The sequence below is a fragment of the Meriones unguiculatus genome, chromosome 3 (assembly GCF_030254825.1).
Source record: "Meriones unguiculatus strain TT.TT164.6M chromosome 3, Bangor_MerUng_6.1, whole genome shotgun sequence".
Lineage (NCBI taxonomy): Eukaryota > Metazoa > Chordata > Mammalia > Rodentia > Muridae > Meriones > Meriones unguiculatus.
In genome coordinates this window covers 65,272,349-65,281,715 of record NC_083351.1, presented here as the reverse complement: position 1 = coordinate 65,281,715, position 9,367 = coordinate 65,272,349, and positions in this window count along the sequence as shown.

Sequence of the window (9,367 nt, the reverse complement as noted above, 5' to 3'; positions counted from 1 at the left end):
GCCGAAGGTTTGGTTATGAGTCTTAGCATCTGCTTTGATACACTGCTAGGTAGAGTCTTTCAGAGGCCCTCTGTGGTAAGCTCCTCTGAGATTTCATCTTACACTCATCAAAATGGCTGTGATCAAAAACTCAAGTGACAACACATGCTGGAGAGGTTGTAGTGAAAGGGGAACCCTCCTCCATTGCTGGTGGGAATGTAAAACTTGTATAAACACTTTGGAAATCAATATGGTGCTTTTTCAGACAATTAGGAATAGTGCTACCTCAAGATCCAGCTATCCCACACCTAGGCGTATATCCAAAAGATGCTCAAGTACACAACAAGGACATTTGCTCACCCATGTTTGTAGCAGCTTTATTTGTAATAGTCAGAACCTGGAAAAAACCCAGATGTCCATCAACGGAGGAATGGATCTAGAAATTCACACAATGAACTTCTTGTGCCCAAATTGCAATACCCCAAAAGACCACCATCAGGAGTTGAGTCCGTTGTAAAACACATGAGGATTTTTTTTTTTTTTATTACAAATCATTACAAGCTGCAGCTTGGGCTTACACCACCCACCGCTGAAGCACTGAGAGCCGAGAGCCCTGTACTCAGGTTAGTTGGGTGATTTAAAGATTCTGGTCCCTCCCAGCATGACCAAAGCAGGGAGGATTTCTGCCTGGCAAACATCTATTGGTCAAGATAAAAAAGGGATGTTGCACTTTGAATTTATTGGCTATAGGAAGGTCCCCAAACCATCAATAATCTGGTGTCCCTCCCTATTGGAATGAGCTAGTTTCCTAGCAACTTTATCTCTAGTGGGCAGGAAAAGAATGCAGGAAGAGTAGTTCTTCCCCTTAGGGCATTATGGCTGGACATAGCTCCACCCAGCTAGCCTTAGTTCAGGCCTTTGCTTTTAACTTTAAGGTAATAGCCACTGATTTTTAATCTTTTGGTCTCTCAGAATACTATTCGGCAATTAAAAACAAGGAAATCATGAAATTTGCAGGCAAATGGTGGGATCTAGAAAAGATCATCCTGAGTGAGGTATCCCAGAAGCAGAAAGACACACAAGGTATATACTCACTTATAAGTGGATACTAGACCTATAAGATAAGATAAACATACTAAAATCTGTTCACCTAAAGAAGATAAACAAGAAAAAGGACCCAGGGTAAGATGATCAATCCTCACCTAGAAAGACAAATGGAATGCATATTGGAAGTAGGAGAAAACAAGTAACAGGATAGTAGCCTGAAGTTCTTTTAGAAAATTCTTTTTCTCTTCTTTCCACAAATATACAACGTGCACCAGGAAAGACTGCATATAGAGGGTTTGAACATAGCCTCTAATAAATGCCAGTTAAAATCTTAATCTTTTCATCTCTGCTGATCTCTGATGGTAGTTCCCTGTTGATTACTGAGAGAGAAATAATTACTTTTTGCTGTGGTTCTGAAATGCCCATGTGTCTCTTTTTGGAATACTATTCAGCTATTAAAAGCAAGGACATTATGAAATCTGCAGGCAAATGGATAAATTTTGAAAAGCTCATCCTGAGTGACACAACCCAGAAGCAGAAAGACTCATGGCATACACTCACTTATAAGCAGATATTAGCCATATAATACAGGATAACCAAACTACAACCCACAGACCTAAAGAAGCTAAATAACAAGGAGGACCCTAGGAAGAATGCTTAATTCTCATTCAGAAGGGCAAATAGAATAGGCACAGGAAGTGGTTGAAGAAAGGGAACAGGACAGGAGCCTGCCATAGATACCCTCTGAAAGACTCCAACCAGGAGGGGATGGAAGCAGATGCTGAGACTTGCATGCAAATTTGGGCTGAAAGCAGGAAGTTTTATAGAAAAGTTAGAAGGGGGTTAAAAGGTTCCGAAGGAGACAGGAGCTCCCAAGAAGACCAATAGAGTTCAAAAAATAAGGGCCCAGGGAAATCTGCAGAGACTGATGGCATCAACCAAGGGCCATGCATGGAGATGATCTAGGAATCCTGCCAATAGGTGTAGCCAATAGGCAGCTGAGTCTCCATGTGGGTATCCTAGTATGGGGACTTCCGATGTGGACTCTATTGCCTGCTCTTTGATCACTTACCTTTGGCGGGGTAGCCTTGTCAGGCCACAGAGGAAGAGGATTTAGGCAGTCCTGATGAGACTTGATAGGTTAGGGTCCATTGGCAGAAGAGGAGGGCTCCTCATTTCTGAAAACTAGGGAAAGGGGATAGAGGGGTAGAGAGTGGGAGGGTGGGACCAGGAGGAGAAAAAGGAAGGGGCTATCAGGATGTAAAGTGAATAAATAAAAAAAATTAATAGAAAAAATGAAATTCTTTTTTTATTCTTTTTTTAATTTGGAGTACTTTGGTTATTTACACAGATTTGTAATTGCTATTTCTTAGTACGCTGTTTCACTATAATGACTTGTCCCTTTTGTTGCTAGCATCACCCTTTGCACTGAAGTCTGCTTTATGTATTAGTAATGCAGCTCCTCCATGACTATGTCTTATTCTTTGTAAAAACAAACGAACAAAGCAAAAAAAAAAAACAAACCACCACCACCACCACCACAAACAACAACAACAGCAAGAGCATCAAAACAGACAAGCATATTTCCCAGAAAACTCAGCTGCAGTGAGGTTAGTTCTCAGCTTTCAAATTCACTTGAACAGTCTCCTTTTTTAGCTTGTGGCATATAGTTAGTCAGAGAAGAAAATGCACTGAGCTTTCCAACTGAACATAGAGTTGGAACTCTTTTCTTATTGTGGCTTAAATTGAATCTATAGTTTTATTTCTTCTTTAACATGAAATTTATTTATTCATGTTTTCCTTTAGTAAAAAAACTTGTATAATGTCTGCCTTTAGTTGTTATAAAGAACTGAGTTTGACATACTTATTTCTTACCTGAATCTTTGTTTTCTCTAACTTTAATATGTAAGTTCATTTTCATTATTTTTCTCTGTCTACTATATTTGAGTTTCTGTTTCTAAATTTAATGAGTTTAAAAGTGAAGTTTAATGAATTAAGTTGGAAGGTTATTTATGGTAAAATATAAGCAACTAAGCTTCAAAGTTCTCTGTTAGTGTCATTTTCATTGTGTCTTCACTAATATAAAGTATGGCATTTAAAATATTATTTGACTTAAAATTTATATTTCTGTTACACGAGTTATCTAGAAGTATATATAATGGATACCATTTATCTCTGTCTTGTCATCCCCTAGAACTATACTTTTTACATGGTCAAACATGTTTTATTTTTATAATATATAGTTTAATTGTCTTGAGGTAAAATAACTGGCTTTTTTCAAGCTTACTTTATGATCTTGTATACACTATTATAAATGTGCTAGAAACTTATTAGCATAATATGGAATAGTCAGGTAAAGAAATTCCCAACAGGTTTTGATGGTTCTGAACTTAAACTGAAATATGCTTGATAGGTTGAAAAATAAGCTTGAAAAAATCAAGCTTCTTTATCTCTCAATCAATTTTCAGGTTTTATTACTATGAATCCCCAAGGAAACAATTGTTATTTGATTTTTAGTCAAATGCAAGAGTAAAGAAAATAAAAATAAAAATTGAGTGTCTTTGGGAGGGTGTGGGCATGTTGGAAGAGTTTTCAAGGACTCTGAGCATGTTGAAGGGTCATTGGGTAAACAATCTAGGATATATTGGAAGGGAAATCGTAAAGGCAGGAAAAGAAGCTGTAGAGTGATGTGAATGGGAATCATCTGGATATGTAAAGAGTTGTTCAAAGAGATTAGTGTTCAGACTGAGTTTCAGAGAGGATGGTGTCTCTATGATTGTGACCTATACTAAGAACAGATGGTTTTATAAAAGCACTGGGGCTGAGATATGCAGTAACCAAGAGAAGATAGTTAGGCTCCGTAAGTGTGGACTTATGACACACACACAAATTGGTTACAACTGAGGAGAAATTCAGAGATATGATTATTTTAAAATGGCAGGAGCTGACTAAAATACAGCATGAAAGGAAAGTAAGAGGCATATTGTGGCTATGCCTAGGTACTGTGAGGCTGAGTCCACCTTGTATTTTGAAGGAATGTGAAAAAAAGGAATCAAGCAACAAAGCATTCAGTTACTTCTGTGGGAGCTACTTGAAATATAAGAGGAGACCGCCTTAAAAGGATTGTGCCTCCTCTGTAAGAAGCAAGCACTTTATTGAGAAATTGAGTGACACTACAGAGAAACAAAAGAAAACATCCCTGGCTCATGTGCATTATACACTCAGTTGAAAAAAACAAAAGAAAAGAAAAGAAAAAAAAAACTACTTACGTTTGAAGAAAATCATTATATGTGTATGCTGGTAACCTGTAAAAATGGGCAGACATAATCTGAATACCGGGAATCAAAACACATGAAGGAAACAGGAATTTCTGCACTTGGCATATATCTTAGTCTGTGTTCTGTTGCTGTGAAGAGTCACCATGAGCACAGCAACTCTTATTTAAAACAAAACAAAACAAAACAAAACAAAACAAAACAAAACAGTTAATTGAGACTTGCTTACAGGTTCAGAAGGTTAGTCCAGTGTCATCGTGATGGGGATCATGGTAGAATACATGTAGACAAGGCACAGGTGAAGTAGCCAAGAGTTCTATATCTGAATCTTTAGTTAACAGGGAGAAAGCCACTGGGTCTGGCATGGATTTTTGAAACTTCAAAGCCCACCCTCAGTGACAGCCACAAATGTCTTCCAACAAGGCCTTACCTCCTAATCCTTTCAAATAGTGTCACTCCCTGGTGACCAAGCATTCAAATCTGCGAGACTGTGGAGGCCATTCACATTCAAACCACCATGTTCTCCCTGAGAAACACAATCACTTGTGTTTTATGGCCGCGAGTTCTGCTTGCTGGTCACCATGCCCGTCCCGCTGTGCTGTTGTTTAGAATGAGAGTCCTCCCGGCGCCGCCATCTTGCCCCCTCAAACCACCATGCTATGAGAGGTGAAAGACCGGAAGTTCATGGACAGCTTGGGGCGTATGGCAAAATCTGTCTCAAAAAGATGCATAAAGCAGTTATTAAGATATGTTTCCTTGGCTTTCTTAGAACAGAAACATTAAATAAGTTAAACATCATGAACAACTTTCTGATTTTAAAGTTGTAGTATATTACAATTATCTGCTAGAAGATCATATTCAATAATGAAGATCTGCCTTTACAAGTAGGTGATATTCAAAGCTGCCTGGCAGGAGAAAGGATGTCATCTGATATGTCATACTTATTTTTGTTTATTTATTATACCTAAAGAGGAACTATTTCGGAGTTTTGAACCTTTATTTCACTTATTTACAATTTGGTATCTATAAATTATGTTGAGAAATAACACTTGCTTCTGTATGGAGAAAATGGCTGCAATCCTTTGGTGTTGGCCTTATTCTTAATATAAAGGCAGGGATCTTTATGGGATCTCCTTCTATGGTCCTTCTGTTAAAATAAAGAAAAAAAACTTTCTCATGTTTATTATGAAGTAGGACTATGATTCTCAGAGTGCCATGGGCCCTCGAAGGATTAACTTAGCCCAGAGAAAATGTTATATGGTACTGCTTTCTTCCTATAATTTGTTATATTTTTAAGACAGAGTCTCTTTGCTCAGACTAACTTAGATTGATTTTGTAGCTCAGCCTCAAACTTACTGCAATCTTGCCTTAGCCTCCTGAATTCATAGACTACAAGTAGATGCTATCACTCTTGGTTGGTTTCTACTATTCATTTTTGTTCAAAGAGTAGCATGTGGGCAAATATCTGGAAGAGCAAAATTTTGAAGACTAGTATCAACTGTTTAAGATATTTATCCTCAATAACACACTGGAAAGAGCCTCATTTTGCTCTGTTAGTCACTGTTCAGGGGGTAAAAAAAGGAAAAAATATTTTTTGCACTAGAAAGGAAGAAAGATACTTGATGTATGCATTTATGAGAGATGTTGTATCAAAGGGTAGTGAGAATCAGATACGATGCATGGATTGCGAATTGCATCTTGTTTATTCTTTGGAGTTTAGAAATAATGTAGCTAGGAATGTCAAAGCTCTTTTTCTTAACATTTAAGCTCATAATATTTAAAAAATTGAACTACAATCACTATTAAATAACTGCTAAATAGATTGGTGATTTATAGTTGCCTTACCTACTTAAATTATATTTTTGTATGAGAGTAAAGGTTTACTTCCCATTCTTAAACCAGGTAAAGGGTATGTTTATATACGTGTAAATTTATATGTTATCAAATGTTAAATGATATGACACTATCATAAAAAAGAAAAAATTCTGTAGTAAAATGAATAATGTGTAAAGATGGAAAGCATAAGGAAACCACAGAATTATGGAGGACATAGACAAAACACCACTGAGAATATTTGAAATGAATGAACATATAGTTTCATGGCTATCTTGACATACACAAAGATTTAGCCAGGAAAGAAGATAAGTGCTTTTCTTCTGTGCTCTGGAAGAAAAAAAAAAAAGCCTAGATGTATTCATTTATCTCCAATGTTAAGGAAGGCTATTTAGGCTATTCATAGGCCAGTCATGTGTTTTCAGGGAAAGGACCATATTTTATTTCAAAGGGCACTGCTGAATCACCAAGATGTATTTTACCAGAGAAAACAAACCAGGCTTTTACTTAACATTTGGCAAATGTGTTTGGAATGGAATATTGAATCATTATTACAGTGTTCTACAGGCTGTAAACTTCAATGGAATCAATGTACATAATTTCTGATCATTTTAGGCACTTCCTCTCTCTCTGCCCTCCTACCCTTTATCTTTTCTGAGAAAGGGTTTCTCCATTTGTAGTGGCAGTTTTGGTTTCTTTAAAAACTTAATTATGTTATATAAATATGTTCTTTTTAAAATCATAGGTGTAGGATATGGGTCTGCTTCACATTATCAGAAGCATTTGAAAAGAAATTGTAATCAAGCCACTTAAAGCCTCAGAGCTCATACTGATTGGTGCAGTAACTTTAAGAAATACAGTACTTTCTGCCAGAGATGCAAAGAGACTGGTTTTGTTGGCAACACGTTCTCCAAATGAATGCCTAGGCTTCTTTGGGGTTTGTAGATGCTGTGGTAAAGGGCGTCACTGGACTAGTGAATGCAGGTCTAAGCGAGACATCCAGGGTAACCTCTTGCCATTAGGAAACAGCTTTAGGGCCCTAGCCCAAGGTTCAGCGGCAAAAAGTATGAGCCATTTTAGACAAAAGTAGCTGAGAGTTACCAAGTTATAGGGGGGAAAAACTTGAACACTGATTTAAAAAGTGTTTAGTTTGTTGATAATCTCCTTTTAAAAAAGCAACAACAGATCCAAGATGGCGGTGACCAGCATGTACTGTTTCTGAGAGGCAGAGGATTTGAAACTCTGAAATTGGTGAGTGGAGGGAAACTGAAGCCAGAAAATCAACATTGTGGCTTCCTGAAAGAGAGGGGACATTACAGGAGCAGATAACATTTAAATTCAAGTCAGGCACAGAATTCTCTGGGAATGGAGAGGGACACTTCCCTTGTTTGGGCCTTCCTCCTCCTCAGAGGAGCTGACCCATAGTACCAGTAATGCTGAGCACAGAACTCACTGCCTAGGGACTAAGACAGCAGAGACACGGCTCCTAGCTCCTCAGCCGCTGCAGCCAGCTGTACTCACTTGCGGATTACCCAGATCTGCGGTACAATTCTTCCTGGGTTCAGGGCCTCCCAGCCAGTGACTGTACGGGCCGCCCAATCCCTCAGAGGCAGATAGCCAGCTGTACAGCCATCAAAGTCTAGCAGACCTGCAAAACCACTCAGGTACACCAGGCGCCAGGCCCCCTAGGTCTGTCGACCACATTTGTAGCTCCCCAGGACTTCCCAGCAGGTAACTGGATACTCCAGTTCTGTAGCCGCAGCTGGACTCTCTAGTTCAGTGGCTGGAGCACCACTGAGCTGACTGAGCTCATCCTGCCACATTTGACTCAGCAGGTCCAAATTGGCCATTAGAGAACAGGAGGAACCCCTGTGCTTTAAAATTTGACCTGCTAGAGAATGAATGTACCCTCAAGTCCATATAGAGCCCCAGATCCAGGGTGCTTCTAAGCTAGTAGCCAGACATCAGATCCCTCCCACCCACATATACACTGTGGGAAATAGAGGGTTTCTTGGGACATTGAAGCCCCTGCTCTGCAAATATACCAGTGGGGTTTAGGCAAATAACTTCTAGAGCTCAGATAGAGATGAATACCAGTAACCTGTAGGCCACTGACATACTCAGGGAGTTTGTGCTCACCATCATCACCAGCACTTGCAATACCTTTAGTGCCTCTGACCCTTCGGTGCCTGCAAGGTGCCCCCCACCACCCTGGAGGCCTCTACATTCTCTAGCACCCTGTCCCTCCGGTCATACTTCCACGCACATGCACACGCATAAGCTTGTCTGCATTTGTCCTTCTATGCCCACAGACTTTCCTTCCACAGGTGTAGCTGACAGACCAATGCACATGAAGAAACCACTGGACCTCTCTTATCTTCCTGAAGAATTCTCCACACACCAGAGAAAGACAGTACTAGTCTGAACTGCAGAATTCAAGAAAAACGGTGAAGGTTACAGATAAGCAAAGGCGAGAGGATAGGAAAGAGCACATCCAACAAAAAACAGAAAGTCAGGGCTTCTCCAATGACCCCCAAAATCAAGGGATTCTCCAATTCATCGGAAACACAGGAAAATGACTTTAAAGATATGCTTATCCAGTTATTAGAGACACATAAAGAGGAAACAAACAAATCTCTCAAAGAAATTGCCACACAGATGGAAGCAAATAAAGAGGAAATGAACAAAGCTCTCAAGAAACACAGGCAAATATAGACAAACAAATAGAGACTCAAGTCGAGGCATAATTAGTGGCATATATAGAAGAAACAAACAAAAACAGTAGAGGCCATCATACAGAGACAGGAAGCCACATTCAAACAGATGAAGGAAATGGTGCAAGGTATAAAAATAGAATTAGAATCAATAAAGAAAACACAAACAGAGAAAACCCTGGGAGCCGGAGAACTTAGAGAAAAGATCAGGAACAACAAAGGTAAGCATCACCAACAGAATACAAGAGATGGAAGAGAGAATTTCTGGTGCTGAAGATACACTTGCAGAAATTGATATTTCTCTCAAAGAAAAAGTAAAATTAGTAAAGTCCCAAACACAAAACATCAAATAAATCAAAGACCCCATGAAAAGGTGAAATTTAAGAATACTAGGAATTGATGAAAAGGAAGATTCCAGGCTCTGAGGTCTAGAAAATATCTTCAAGAAAATCATAGAAGAAAATTTTCCCAACTTAAAGAAAGAGATGTCCATAAACGTACAAGAGGCCTACAGAACAC